Here is a 15115-nt window from a genome sequence, read left to right as displayed (position 1 = left end):
GCTCCAGCAATGTGTGGTACCCTCCTGTTTCAAACAGGCTTCTATCGTTCCAGTACCCAAGAAGAGCATAGGAACCTGTCTAAATGACTATCATCCATTGACACTTACACCCACAGTGACAAAGTGTTTTGAGACGCTGGTGTTGAAGCATATCAGCTCCTGTCTGAATGGGGACTTGGATCCGCTCCAATTCACCTACCAAAGCAACAGGCCTACAGCAGATGCTATCTCGTTGGCTTTTCACAAAACCCTTGAACATCTGGAGAGTAAAGATGCATACAGCAAGATGCTCTTTATCAAATTTTACTTTGAACTAGATTTTGTCCAATCTCAAGAAGAATGTCTGGCCTCCAATTTAAAATACCTGTTTTAATAGATGTGAAGACCAAGAGCGAATCAGAGCACAAAGTAGAAAACAAGATCGTACTTCTTCAACCCATTCCAAATGATAGCAACCATCTCAGATGTGAATATCGACACTTTGTCTGATAGAATCATGGATAATAAATTCACCTGAAACGTTGAAACAATAAACAAAGGGGGTTCCGGTGACCTCATCGTCGAGAATTGCAGCTTAAGTCACTAGCTCCTCTGGAAAAACGCATATTAAGCCCCGTTAACCCATCAAATATAATATTTTTCAAAAAATATTTGAACTGAAAAGAGGGGCAAGAATGGGGAAAAAGAATGGAAATAAAAAAAGTGACACTGCGGAGCCTGCAGCCGAGAGGAGTACAGCGAGTGGCTCTCTGACCCGACCGCGTGCTAGCGAGGCGGATGCTGGGCCTCATTCAGGCAAAGTGGCGAATGTGATCGAAATTCTGTAAGAAATAATGGAGGTCCAGAAAGATATAAAACAGCAGCTCCATGATATTAAGTCAGAGCTTGCCAGCGTCAATCAAAAAATAGCGGTGGCAGAGACTCGAATTGAGAAGGTGGAAGATCACGTTCAAAACGTGGACCGGATACTGAGTAAGACAATAAAAATATTACATCACCAAGGAGGTAAACTGCTTGACCTGGAAGGAAGATCACAGCGGAAAAATATCAGAATCTACAACATTCCTGAAGGAGTGGAGGGCTCGTCTATGACGGAGTTTGTCGGAAAGTTACTGTGGGACGCGCTGGATCTTCCTTCGGCTATGGAGCTGGAAGTCAAAAGAGCCCATCGTGTGCTAGTCCTGAAACCTACCCAGGATAGAAAGCCATGCTCAATAATAATTAAATTCCTTCGGTACAGCACCAAGGCGGAGATTCTACGAAGGACCTGGGGTAAGAAGAGAGTGTTTTTCAACGATAAATTAGTATATTTCGACCAAGATTACCCCCCCCACCGCAGACCTGCAGAAACGCAAAGAATACTCTGAAGTAAAGCGAGTACTAAAGCAAAAAAAGATTAGATTTCAAACTCCATACCCTGCTAAACTTCGAGTGTTTTATGACGATGGGACGCGGTTGTACCAGACAGTGGAAGAGGCGACTACAGACATGAAGGCCAGAGGGTTGCCCGTCAGCGTCACCAAAATGAGGGAAAACCTGGCTGGGGAATTATCCTGTTCCGCTTGGGAAATAGTGCGAGAATCAAGAAGGCAGGAGACTGGAGGAGGCCGAGAGAAATATATCAGGAAGAGACCAGGAGTTTCCCAAAGACAGTCCTCACCCCCTTCAGAAGAGCCATAAGGTTTGGCTAACTTTAAAAATGTTGAGAAGCTAAATGGAAGCAAAAGTACACAGTGATATACCTATCTCAAGAAATACTTATTATAATGTGGATTTTATATTAATTAGTTATTCTTTATTCGCTCACTTACTCCTTTTTCCCCACCAAAATGAGAATATATATGTATGTATGTAATATGTGTTTGTGTATGTGTATATATGTATATATAGGAGGAGTACACAGGGAAATCTTTTCTGTGTAATGGATTTGTTCACTGACTTTTATGAATACTGCAATGGGGGCCCTCAACTCACAAGTAGGAGGGGTTATCCCCCACAGCTAGACATTTCCTCTAGCTCAACGCAGGGTCATCTATTAGAGACCTCAGCCTTGGAATCACATGTTTGTTGCTTTTAATTCATTTCTTTTAATGTCAATGGGCTATTAAATCCAATCAAACGTAAGAGAATTTTATCCAATTTGGAACAATTTGATTCATACTGGGAAAAACGGTTTAACTACATAATGCCTCATAGGCCCGATTTTATTCTCACAAATCAATGAATCTGTTGTTAAAAAAAAGATCACTCCCTACTTGTACATAGTTCTTTCCTTTTGCTTGTTTTTTCTTTCCACTCTTTTCTATAAGTGTGTACCTCAGATAAATACTTTTTGTGGAGATTTGTGATATATATGTACAATGTCTGAAATACATCTTATGGAAATGTTTGTTTGATGATGAACTTCAATAAAAAAATAAATTACAAAAGAAAAGAAACAATAAACAAAAACACCTGAATGAGCTGTCACTGGATCTTTTGAACAATCTGTACAGAAAAAGTTTGAAGTACATTTATTATCAAAGTACGTATACATTATACAACCTTGAGATTCATCAGCCACAAAACAAGAAACCCAAAAGATCATCAAACACCCAATGTACAGAGAAAAAAAGTCAAATTGTCCTCTACTTCATTAATAGCTGCGTGCAGTTTCCTAATTACGTAATTTATATTCCTGCCCCTCTTCCACACTGCACCATCATCAGCATATAACAATTTGGAAATGTCTGAGCCAACATTTAGAAACTATCCTTAAAACCATAAGACATCACAGGGAGCCCAACTTTAAATACATGGATGGACATTTACAAAATGGAGAAGATAACAGCATCTGTTAATCATAATTTGGAACAATTTGATTCATACTGGAAAAAATGGTTTAACTACATAACACCTCATAGGCCTGATTTTATCCTCACAAATCAACGAATAAGTTTTTTTTTAAAAGATCACTCTCTACTTGTACACAGTTTTCTCCTTTTGCTTGTTCTTCCTTTCTTTTTTCTATAAATGTGTATACCTCAGATAAATATTATATGGAGATCTGTGGCATATATTACTATATGATATATATGTACAGTATCTGAAATACATCTTATAGAAATGTTTGTTTGATGATGAACTTCAATAAAAAATAAATTACAAAAAAAAAGACCATAAGACATAGGAGCAGAATTAGGGCATTCAGCTCATCGAGTCTGCTCCACCATTCCATCATGGCTGATCCCGGATCCCACTCAATGCCATACACGTACCTTCTCCCCATAACCTTTGATGCCCTGACCAATCAGAAAACTATCAATTTTTGCTTTAAGTATACCCATGGACTTGCCTCCACCACAGTCCATAGCAGAGCATTCCATAGATTCTGGCTAAAAAATTCGTCCTTACCTCTGTTCTCCCTGCAGTTTGCGTACCGTCCCAACCATTCAACAGGCAATGCCATTGCCATCACCCTCCACCTGGACCTAACACACCTGGACAAAAAAGACACGTTATGTTCGAATGCTGTTCATAGACTTCAGTTCAGCATTCAACACAATCATACCTCAGAAACTGATTGGAAAGCTGAGCCTACTGGGCCTGAACACCTTCCTCTGCAACTGGATCCTAGACTTCCTGACTGGGAGACCTCAGTCAGTCCGGATTGGGAGCAACTTCTCCAACACCATCACACTGAGCAAGGGGGCTGCCCAGGGCTGTGTGCTCAGTTCACTGCTGTTCACTCTGCTGACCCACGACTGTGCTGCAACACACAGCTCGAACCATATAATCAAGTTCGCCGATGACACAACCATGGTGGGTCTCATCAGCTAGAACGACGAGTCAGCATACAGAGAGGAAGTGCAGCGGCTAATGGACTGGTGCAGAACCAACAACCTGTCTCTGAATGTGAACAAAACAAAAGAGATGATTGTTGACTTCAGGAAGGCACGGAGTGACCACTCTCCACTGAACATCGATGGCTCCTCGGTAGAGATCGTTAAGAACACTAAATTTCTTGGTGTTCATCTGGCGGAGAATCTCATCTGGTCCCTCAACTCCAGCTCCATAGCAAAGAAAGCCCAGCAGTGTCTCTACTTTCTGCGAAGGCTGGGGAAAGTCCTTCTGCCAACCCCCCCCCCACTTCCTCATCACATTCTACAGGGGTTGTATTGAGAGCATCCTGAGCAGCTGCATCACTGGCTGGTTTGGAAATTGCACCATCTCGGATCGCAAGACCCTGCAGCTGATAGTGAGGTCAGCTGAGAAGATCATTGGGGTCTCTCTTCCCGCCATTACAGACATTTACACCACATGCTGCATCCACAAAGCAAACAGCATTATGAAGGACCCCATGCACCCCTCATACAAACTCTTCTCCCTCCTGCCATCTGGGAAAAGGCACCGAAGCATTCAGGCTCCCACGACCAGACTTTGTAACAGTTTCTTCCCCCAAGCTATCAGACTCCTCAATACCCAGAGCCTGGACTGACACCAACTTACTGGCCTCTACTGTGCGTATTGTCTTGTTTATTATCTATTGTAATGCCTGCACTATTTTGTGCACTTTATGCAGTCCTGGGTAGGTCTGTAGTCTAGTTTTTTTGTGTTGTTTTACGTAGTTCAGTGTAGTTTTTGTATGGTTTCATGTAGCACCATGGTCCTGAAAAATGTTGTCTCGTTTTTACTGTGTACTGTACCAGCAGTTATAGTCAAAATGACAATAAAAAGTGACTTGACTTGTTCTAGAAGGTCGCCCCTCAGTTTTGAAGCTGTGCCCTCCTGAACACCCCCACCGTAGGAATCATCCTCTTTACATCCACCTCATCTAGTCAAATCAACATTCAGTAGGTTTCAATGAGATCCCCCCTCACTCTTCTAAATTCCAGTGAGTACAGGCCCAAAGCTGCCAAATGCTCCTCATATGTTAACCCCTTCATTCCCAGAATAACCCTCGTGAATCTCCTCTGGACTCTCCAATGACAACACACCTTTTCTGAGATATGGGGTCCCAAAACTGTTGACAATACTCCAAGTGCTGCCTGACTAGAGTCTTATAAAAGCTCAGCATTATCTCCTTGCTTTTATATTCTATTTTCCTTGAAATAAATGGCAACATTGCATTTGCCTTCTTTACCACAGACTCAATTTGTAAATTAACCTTCTGGGAGTTTTTTTTACCGCCACCATCACCACCACCACCAAAGTACAGGAGTCTGAAGATCCACACTCAGAAGTTCTTCCCCTTCTCCATCAGAATTCTGAAAGGTTTATAAGCCAATGAACACCACCTCATTATTCCTTTTTCATCGCACTCTTTATTTTGTAATTTAATTTTTATGTATTGCTGCCATAAAACAGCAAATTTCACATCAAGTATGTCAGTGATATAAATCTAATTCACATTCTGTGCCATCTTGTACTCAGTGCCCTGACTGATCAAGGCCAGTGTGCCAGTGCCTTCTCCGCCCCCTCTGCCTGCGCAGTCACTGTGAATGTGACTTCTGTTGCATGAAAACATCTTCATCAAATGAAAGGGTTTTACTGTGTGCTCCCAGTTCCTGATTCACCAGAATGAGAATGGAGTTAAATGAAGTAGCCCTGATGCTGGCCTTCAACCCTTAAGTGTTCAAACTTAAACTTGAGTCCCAGTCACCAGTCTGAAATTATTGCACAAGCACAGTAAAATCATTTAGTGCTCATTATCTGCCTTCATCTGATGTTCTTGTGAAAGAAGAGTTCTTGCAGAATATTGGAGCTGTAGGCTGCTTGAAATCTGTATCAGGGTTCTTTGTACACACAGCAAACAATGTCAATGTCAATTTGCTATAATCTCACCTTTTAAAAAACATAATTCAGAATATTGCTTTGTTGACTGTTTATTTATAAATGATTTGTGACCTGCTGACATCCTTGAACATTTTGTGTGTGTTGCTCAAGCCTCTGAGTCTATCCTGTCATAATCTTATTTGCTTATATCAGGTCTCCCCTCAGCTTTGATATTTCAGAGAGAATAGCCCAAGTTTGTCCCACCTTATGTTTGGAAAAAGTTAGATTAATCATGGAATAGGTTAAAGAGTTGACACACCATTGTGGGCTGAATGGCCTGTACTGAATGGTAGTGTTCTATGTTCGATGTTACAACCTTCCTGGAGAGGGGAACTGTCAGTAGGTCCTCACCAGCTCGTAGGCTGCTAAATGGGAGGAAGGGAGGGCAGCATCAGAGGGGCTGACTGGTAAAACCAGGGAGAGTATAAAGTGAGGACAATTTAGATTGGACAGAATGAAGTGAGGACAATTTAGAGTGGGACAGTGTAAAGTGAGGGCAATTTAGAGTGGGAGAATATGAAGTGAGGGCAAGTTAGAGTGGGAGAATATGAAGTGAGGGCAATTTAGAGTGGGGGAATATGAAGTGAGGGCAATTTAGAGTGGGAGAATATGAAGTGAGGGCAATTTAGAGTGGGGGAATATGAAGTGAGGGCAATTTAGAGTGGGAGAATATGAAGTGAGGGCAATTTAGAGTGGGGGAATATGAAGTGAGGGCAATTTAGAGTGGGAGGATATGAAGTGAGGGCAATTTAGAGTGGGGCAGTATGAAGTGAGGGCAATTTAGAATGGGAGAGTATGAAGTGAGGATAATTTAGAGTGGGCCAGTATGAAGTGAGGACAATTTAGTGGAACTGCAGAACGATTACTAGGAGGAATCTGGAATAAGAATTCCAGAATGCTGATTACTTGATGTTGTTGAGTCTACAATATGAGAGATAAGACGTGTTTCCTTGAGATTTACTTGGAAGACAGGGAGGTCAGAGTGGGCATGGGATAGAGAATTAAAGAGACAGATCACCCTCCCCTGTGGACTAAGGTCCCTCAATCTTGGTTTGGTTTGTCCATTGAGGAGGAGAGCTCAGTGTGGGCTGCAGAAGTGGGAGATATATATGTGAATCATTGCTGCAGCAGCAGGAAATGGTTGCACAAGTATGTAAAAAGAAAAAAATAGTGGAGACAAATGTACAGTAGTACTTTACAGACAGAAATGGTGGAATTTGCAATGAGAAGCAAAAAAAAAATGGCAGAAGAATAGACAGTGAAGAAAATGATCAAAGATCACAGAGTAATCTTCATTACTTGGGTAACTGAGCTGTGGAATGGCAAATGGCTCTCAATTCAGATAAGTTCGAGCTGTCGCATTTTAGGAAATCAAACCAGCTACTGACTTTCACAGTGAACAGTAAGGCCCTGGGAAGTGCTATGGAACAGAGCAACCTTGGAGAACAAGTGCATAGTTCACTGAAAATGCATCACAAGTAAACAAAGGTGAAGAAGGCCAGAATCAGGTTTAATATCACTGGCATATGTTGTGAAATTGGTTGCTTGCAGGCAGCTGTGCATTGCAATACATAATAATAGAAACAGTAAATACGGTAAGAAGTTTACATATTGTTTTAAGTTAAATTGAATTCTGTAAGTAGAGCAAAAAGACAAAAAAAAGTAGTGAGGTAGTGTTTGGGGTTCAGTGTCCATTCAGAAATCTGATGGTAGATAGGAAGAAGCTGTTCCTGGATCTTGAGGCTCCTGTACCTCCTCCTTGATGGTAGCAATGAGAAGAGGGCATGTCCTGGATAATGGGCATCCTTAATGATGGATGCTGCCTTTCTGAGGCATCACCTTTTGAAGGTGTCCTCGATGCTTGGAAGGCTAATGCCCATGATGCTGACTAAGTTAACAACTTTCTGCAGCTTACTTTAATCCTGAGCAGTGCCTCCCACCCACACCCCCCCATACCAGACGGGATGCAGCCAGTCAGAATGCTCTCCACTGTACATCTATAGAAGTTTACAAATGTCTTTGGTGACATACCAGATCTCCTCAAACTCCTAATGAAATATAGTCGCTATTGTGCCTTCTTTGTAACTGCATCGATATGTTGAGCCCAGGATAGATCCTCAGAGATGTTGATGCCCTGGAACTTGAAATTGCTCATGCTTTCCACCTCTGATTCCTCGATGAGGACTGGTATGTGTTCCCTCCTCTTACCCCTTCTGAAGTTTACAATCAATTCTTTGGTCTTACTGACCTTGTGCATAAAGTTGTTGCTGTGACGCTACTCAATCCGCTGATCCATAATACTCCTGTACGCCTCCTCGTCACCATCTGAAATTCCACCATCGATAGTTGTGTCATCAGCAAATTTATAGATGGCATTTGTGCTGTGCCTAGCCACACAGTCGTGGGTGTAGAGAGAGTAGAGCAGTGGGCTAAGCACACATCCTTGAGGTGCACCAGTGTTGATTGTCAGCAAGATGGAGATGTTATTTCCAATCTGCAGAGACTGTGGTCTTCCGGTGGGAAAGTTGAGGATCCTGTTGCAGAGGGAGGTACAGAGGGACCAGGTTTTGGAGCCTTATGATCAGAATTGTAGAAACAATTGTGTTAATCGCTGAGCTGTAGTCAATAAACAGCAGACTGACATAAACATTAGTAATGCCCAGGTGATCCAAGGCCTTGTGAGGAATCAATGAGATCGTATTCGCTGTAGCAATAGGCAAACTGCAGTGGATCCAGGTTTGGCACATTGGCCCTCATCAGTCAGGACATGTTGGGGTGTGAAGATGAAGTTGTACAAGATGTATGTGAACCCATAGTTGAAGTATTGTGTACAGTTTATGTTGCCCTGTTATAGGAAAGATGTAATTAAAGTGGAAAGAAGGTAGGAAAGATTTATGAGGATGTTACAAGGACCCGAGGGCCTGAATTTCAGAAAGAGATTGGGCAGGCTAGGTGTAGGAGATTGAGAGTATATAAAATCATGAAGGGTTAGATTGGTTGAATGCACACAGTCTTTTTCCCAGTGAGGAGGAACTCAAAACTAAAGGGTGCAGGTTTAAGGTGAGAGGGAAAATATTTAAAAGGCATATCAAGGGGAACTTTTTCACACCAAGGAGGGTCAGTATATGTAAAGGAAGTGGTTGAGGCAGGTACAATAATGGTATTTAAAAGATTTTTGAATAGATACATGAATAGGAAAGGTTTAGGGGAATGTGGGTCAAATGTTGTCAAATGGGATGGCCTTGGGGGAATATGGTCAACATGAATGAGCAGGGCCAAGAGGCCTGGACTGTGCTGATTTATACTGACTCAAAAGCAAGTACCATAGATTCCGGATTTTAAGCCGCTACTTTTTTCCCACATTTTGAACAGCTTTGAACTTTGCGGCCTATAATCCGGAGCGGCTAATGCATGGTTTTTTTTCATGCCGCCTCGTAAACATTTTGCCTCGTAACAGTAGACCAATAAAATTGATGAGTAGTTCACAGAGGTCCAATGAAATTGTACGATAAATCAAGCGCACTTTCACAATTAAATTATTGTAAATCAGTCATTTGTACTCACCCTCATCAACATGGAAAACACTCGAAGCATTGTGCTGCCTTATGGCAGTTACTTAGTTTATAATATTTTTGCTTAGTAATTCATTTTCTAGTTAAAGTTAGAAGAGTTTTAACTATATTTGTTTTCTGTACTACATCGCGGGATGCTATGACGTCACACCCGGTTTCGCGGTGTCTTGTGGGAAAATGTCGGTTTGCGATGAAACGGGACGGAGGGAGGGAGCGCATTACGCGAGCGGCTTTGGATCTGAGCGAACGCTGCTTTTAAATGCCGGTTTGCGATGAAACGGGACGGAGGGAGGGAGCGCATTACGCGAGCGGCTTTGGATCTGAGCGAACGCTGCTTTTAAATGCCGGTTTGCGATGAAACGGGACGGAGGGAGGGAGCGCATTACGCGAGCGGCTTTGGATCTGAGCGAACGCTGCTTTTAAGTTAAAGGTGATCAATAACTTTTCCTGGTAGGCTGCAATATATATATTTTTTACCAGTCGTTAGGAGATATTGGAATGTTGTTCAGTAAAGAAGTATACGCAACGTATATTTAAAAGTAGCCGCGTACGGGCACGGTTCGAAAAAAAGCATTTGCAATATGTATTTGTTTTTGTTACCATATGGATTTAATTAAAAGTTAAAAAAATCCTCACGTGTAATATCTTTCTGTGTAAATATCTCATATTACAACGTGGGACACCTGCGGCCGAAAATCCGGTGCGGCCTAAAATCCGGTGCGGCCTAAAATCCGATGCGGCCTTTACAATTAAAAAATTGATTTTATTTCTAAAATTAGAGCCAGCGGCTTTTAATCAGGTGCGCTCTGTAGTCCGGAATCTACGGTACTTTATTTGTTTTCATAGTAGAGGATGCAACTTCCCAAGATGTTAGGGAACTGAGAATGCAATGAGAAAGAGGAAGTTTTGGTTAAACACAGGCAAAAAGATTCTGCAGATGCTGGAAATCTTGAACAACGCATTCAAAATACTGGACGAAGTCAGCAGGTCAGGCAGCTTCCATGGAGGGGAATAAACAGTTGATGTTTTGGTCTGAGATTTATTTCTGGTAATATTACTTTATGTGTTATGTGTGAGTTATATTAATGTGTTATACACCTTGGGCCAGAAGATGTTGTTTCATTTGGCTGTATACATGTGTACGGTTGAATGACAATAAACTTGAACTTGAAGTTCCACCAGAATTTTGTGTATGTTGCTCAAGATTTGGTTAAAAAAAAGTTCAAGCAATTGATGTCCCTAAGACTCATAAATGTATTGGGCAGGATGACTGAATCCCAAAGGGAATGATGGAAATTGTGGATACATTAGTTATCATCTTCCAGGATTCTGCAGATAGTGAAATAAATACTTCTGGTGGGCAGGGGGAAGATGCAGCCACACTATTTTATACAAAAAGAGGGAGTGTTTGAGAAATGTGCTGAGGTTTTTGTTTGTAAGGCTTTGGCAAGAGGTGGCTGAGTAGAAGAAGGGAACCAGTGAGGCCTTGTATGTCCTTTTTAACTTCACTTTTTAGAATGAGTGTCATTGGGATGTTGGTCAGGACAGTGGTGTGTTCCTCCTGAGGTTATGGGAGATCAGGGAGACTGCCAGTTTCCCTGAAAACTACATTCATGAGCAGAGTGCTCAGGTCAGGGCTAGCACCTGATTCACAGCATTAAGGAATTAGAGCTGAAGATGAATATATTGAAGACCATCAGGCTGCTGAGAGCTCTATAGACCAGAGTTTTAGTGAGGTAATCCCACCTAAGGTTTAGGCTGCAGGTAGCTCAGTGATCTCCAAGAGAATTAATGTCAGGGTCACTTGCAAACTCAAGTGCAGGAATCCCAGAGACTTCAAACAAAACAAAATTTTATTACAGAAATATATCAGCAAAACTAATAAGTACTCAGGTATACTATATGGAATCTTGAAGAACTGAAGTCGCTCACGATACAGTGAAGAACTCGGTCAGAGTTTCACCAGACAAGGATCCACAATGACTGAGCAAAGACTGGTTGGCAAGCCCCCCTGAAATACACCCTAGAGTGCATAGGAATTCAGAACCAATCAGATAGCCCCAGTGTCCAGACAGATAAAATGACCTCAAAGACAACAACTACAATACAAGACTTTGGAAATCCCGAGCTAATTTAATCACCCCAAATTGAATGAAAGTGATAAATACAAAGAGAGCTTAACAATGCCTATGATCCCAAATGAGACACCTGCAACACAAAGTGAAAACTCAGAGCAAGTCCAAACACAAACAATTCAGCATAAAAGGTAAACAATCCTAGGAACACTGCATACCCGTGAGGTAACACACACCACTGAATTTTTTTAAATAGCCCCTGGTTCTGACAAACTCCCCCCCCCCCCCCCAACCCTTCTAAAGCCAACTCCTGGTCGCTTAGAGCAAGCAGGGTAAAGCCAATGAAAATCAGTAATTTTATGTATTGTATTGTATTGTATGTAATTAGTTTTGCTACAATAAGTGTATGGGACATTGGAAAAAATGTTGAATTTCCCCATGGGGATGAATAAAGTATCTATCTATCTATCTAATCAGGTCAGGATCCAAAATATTCCAGACTGGAACCCAACTCCTCTCCTCCAGACCATACCTTTCCTAATCAACTAAATACTGGAATTGCTCCTGAACTTTCTGGAAATTAAGCAATCTGTGGACAGTGTAAACAGGCCCTCCGTCTATAATTCCAGGATTAGGGGGAGGCTTAGCAATAAGGGCCAAAGAACTACAAAGTCAGGGTTTAAATTTAGAGATGTGAAAGATGGGATGGATTTAGAGAGACCTAAGAAACTGTAATCTATAAGTTACAGAACTTAACAATTCTAAAGTGAAATTGAAGCAAGGAGCTGGCTTCCACAATTCAGTTTTATGGGGAGGTCTTTGGTAGAAAGCCAAACCAGCTGACCACACAAAAAAAAGACCTTGTCACCTCCTGTTGATATGGAATTGCTGCCTCACTGAAAAAAGTTCCAAAGTCTTCTTGGCTTTAAGCCATCACTGCTGACAGCAGGCAGAACATGGAGTTCCTCTTCCTGCTTAGGGAAGAGACATATTAAGCAAAGAATGGTGAAGGGTGTAATGAGCTCTCTCTGAATGGTGAAGGCTGTAATGAATTATCACTGAATGTTGAAGGGTGTAATGAGTTATTTCTGAATAGTGAGGGGTGTTATTTACTATCTCTGAATGGTGAAGGGTGTTATTTACTATCTCTGAATGGTGAAGGCTGTAATGAGCTCTCTCTGAATGGTGAAGGGTGTAATGAATTATTACTGAATGTTGAAGGGTGTAATGAGTTATTTCTGAATAGTGAGGGGTGTATTGAGCTATCTCTGAATGCTGAATGGCGTATTGAACTATGAATGGTGAAGGGTGTACTGAGTTATCTCTGAATGGTGAAGGGTGTAATGGGTATCTCAGAATCATGAAGGATGTAATCAACTATTGCTGAAAACGGAAGGGTGTAATGAGTTATCTATGAATGGTGAAGAGTATGAGTTATCTCTGAATGGTAAAGTGTGTAATAAGCTATCTCTAAATGGTAAAGTGTGTAATGAGTTACTCTGAATGCCTGAAGGGTGTAATAAATGTCTCTGAATGCAGAAGGTGTATTGGACAATGAATGGTGAAGGGTGTATTGAGTTATCTCTGAGTGTTGAAGGATCTAATGAGTATCTCTGAATGGTAAAGTGTGTAATGAGCTACCTCTGAATGTGGAGGGTGTTATGAGCTATCATTGAATGGTTAAGGGTGTAATGAGCTATCTCTGAATGGTGAAGGGTGTAACAAGTTATCTACGAATGGTGAAGGGTGTAATGAGTTATCTCTGACTGGTGAAGATTGTAATGAGTGATCTCTGCCCAAATTAAGTGGTCTCTCCAAGAGAATTGGTTACCAGAAACAAGGCAATGAAGAGTGCAATCAAACTCTTGGTTAGTCCGCTTGGTCTGACCATTTGTATGTGGGTGAACACCGGAAGAAAGGTTAGAAGTGGCTCCAATAAGTTTACAAATTGCTTGCCAAAACTTAGAAATAAATTGTGGACACCTGTTGGAGACAATATTGGAAGGAAACACCTGCTTCAATGGAAGGTTTGTAGTTTCACAGACTGTGGGTAATTTAGTGAGGGGAAACAATTTAAAAGCCTTGGAAAATCAATCAGCAATGACTAAAATAACAGCAAAGTAGTGTGAAGGGGTAAACTAGTGATAAAATCCAGCAAGAGATGAGACCAGAGATGGGTGGGAGGAAGATGACCCTGGGAGGAGATTTTGGAACAGGTACAAATGTCACAGGCTAGGGACAAATGACTTGACGTCTCTATTCATACCAGGCTACCAATAACATTTTTATGAATTTTAGGCTGCGTAAAATCACAGGATGGGCTATTATCTTGGATGCATGCTCTATCTAAGGAGGTTCGGCCTAAGTTCAAGTGACGCAGAAAGGCAATCTAGGGGAACGTTACTGGGAACTAGATTACTCCCCTCAGGTACTTGTCTGACTTGGGAATCCATATCAAGAACCTATCAAGCTCTGCTTTAAATACACCCAACAACTTGGCCTCCACAGCTGCCTGTGGTAATAAATTCCACACATTCACCACCCTCTGGCTAAAGAAATTTCTCTGCATCTCTGTTTTAAATGGACAGTCCTCTATCTTGAGGCTGTGCCCTCTTGTACTGGAGTCCCCCACCATGGGAAACATTCTTTTCATACCTACTCTGTCTAGGCCTTTCAACATTTGAAAGGTTTCAATGAAATCCCCCCCCCCCCATCATCTTTCTAAATTCCAGTGGGTACAGACCCAGAGCCATCAAACATTCCTCGTATGATATTCCTTTCATTCCTGGAATCATCCTTGTGAAACTCCTCCAAATCCTCTCCAATGCCAGGACATCATTTCTTAGATGAAGAGCCAAAAATGTCATGATCCAGTCAGAAGTCTGTATTCCAGTTCACATTCCGGTCTGCAGGCTCCGGACTCCAGGTCCTCTGACTGTCCCTTGTTTCAGTTGGACTCAAGCATTTGCACCTGATGCTCATCTTGTTGGCTGGGAATATAAGTGGCTCTGGGATTGTATGTAGTTGGGGTTGTCAGTCCCTATTTGGAGTAACCCACTGGTGGAAGGCTAGCTCATTCAGTGAGTTATGGATTTGGCTGTTCGATAGCCTGCCGAGGTTACCGGCTGCCTCGAGTCTTGGAGCCACCCCAGACCAAGCTCCCTCCCTGTCCCTCGCCTCTGTTGAGTAAGCCAGGTCGCTTGCTGTTACCCTGTGGTTGGTTCTGTCCCTTCCTGTTCCTAGCCTCTGTCGGGTTGTGTCCTGCGTCCTGCCCAGGAGGCTAGCTCCAAGGACCCAAGAACTCCAAGCCCCAAGACTCTAGCCTCGAGCTATCCAAGAACTCCAGGAACCCAAGTCTCTGAGACTCCAACTCCTAGAACCCAGGCCTTATCATGTCTCCGCCTGGTTTGGGGGTTCAAGCAAGAGTCTAGGCCCAGGTGCTGGGTCCGTGTCCAGTCTCAAGCTCGGAGTCCATCCCAGGCTCCTTGTTTCCAGTCCCTCGTCCCAGTGCTGCTTCCCCAGCCCTGTCTGCGACCTGTCCCGTCCTGTTCCTAGTACCTCGGTGTCTGCGTCCTGCATTTGGGTCCAGTCTCAACGCCCCCCATGACAAAAAACTGTTCCCAATACTCAAGGTGAGGCTTCACCAGTGCCTTA

This window comes from Hemitrygon akajei, chromosome 22 (assembly GCF_048418815.1).
Source record: "Hemitrygon akajei chromosome 22, sHemAka1.3, whole genome shotgun sequence".
Classification (NCBI taxonomy): domain Eukaryota; kingdom Metazoa; phylum Chordata; class Chondrichthyes; order Myliobatiformes; family Dasyatidae; genus Hemitrygon; species Hemitrygon akajei.
Note: the sequence above shows the minus strand (reverse complement) of the source record.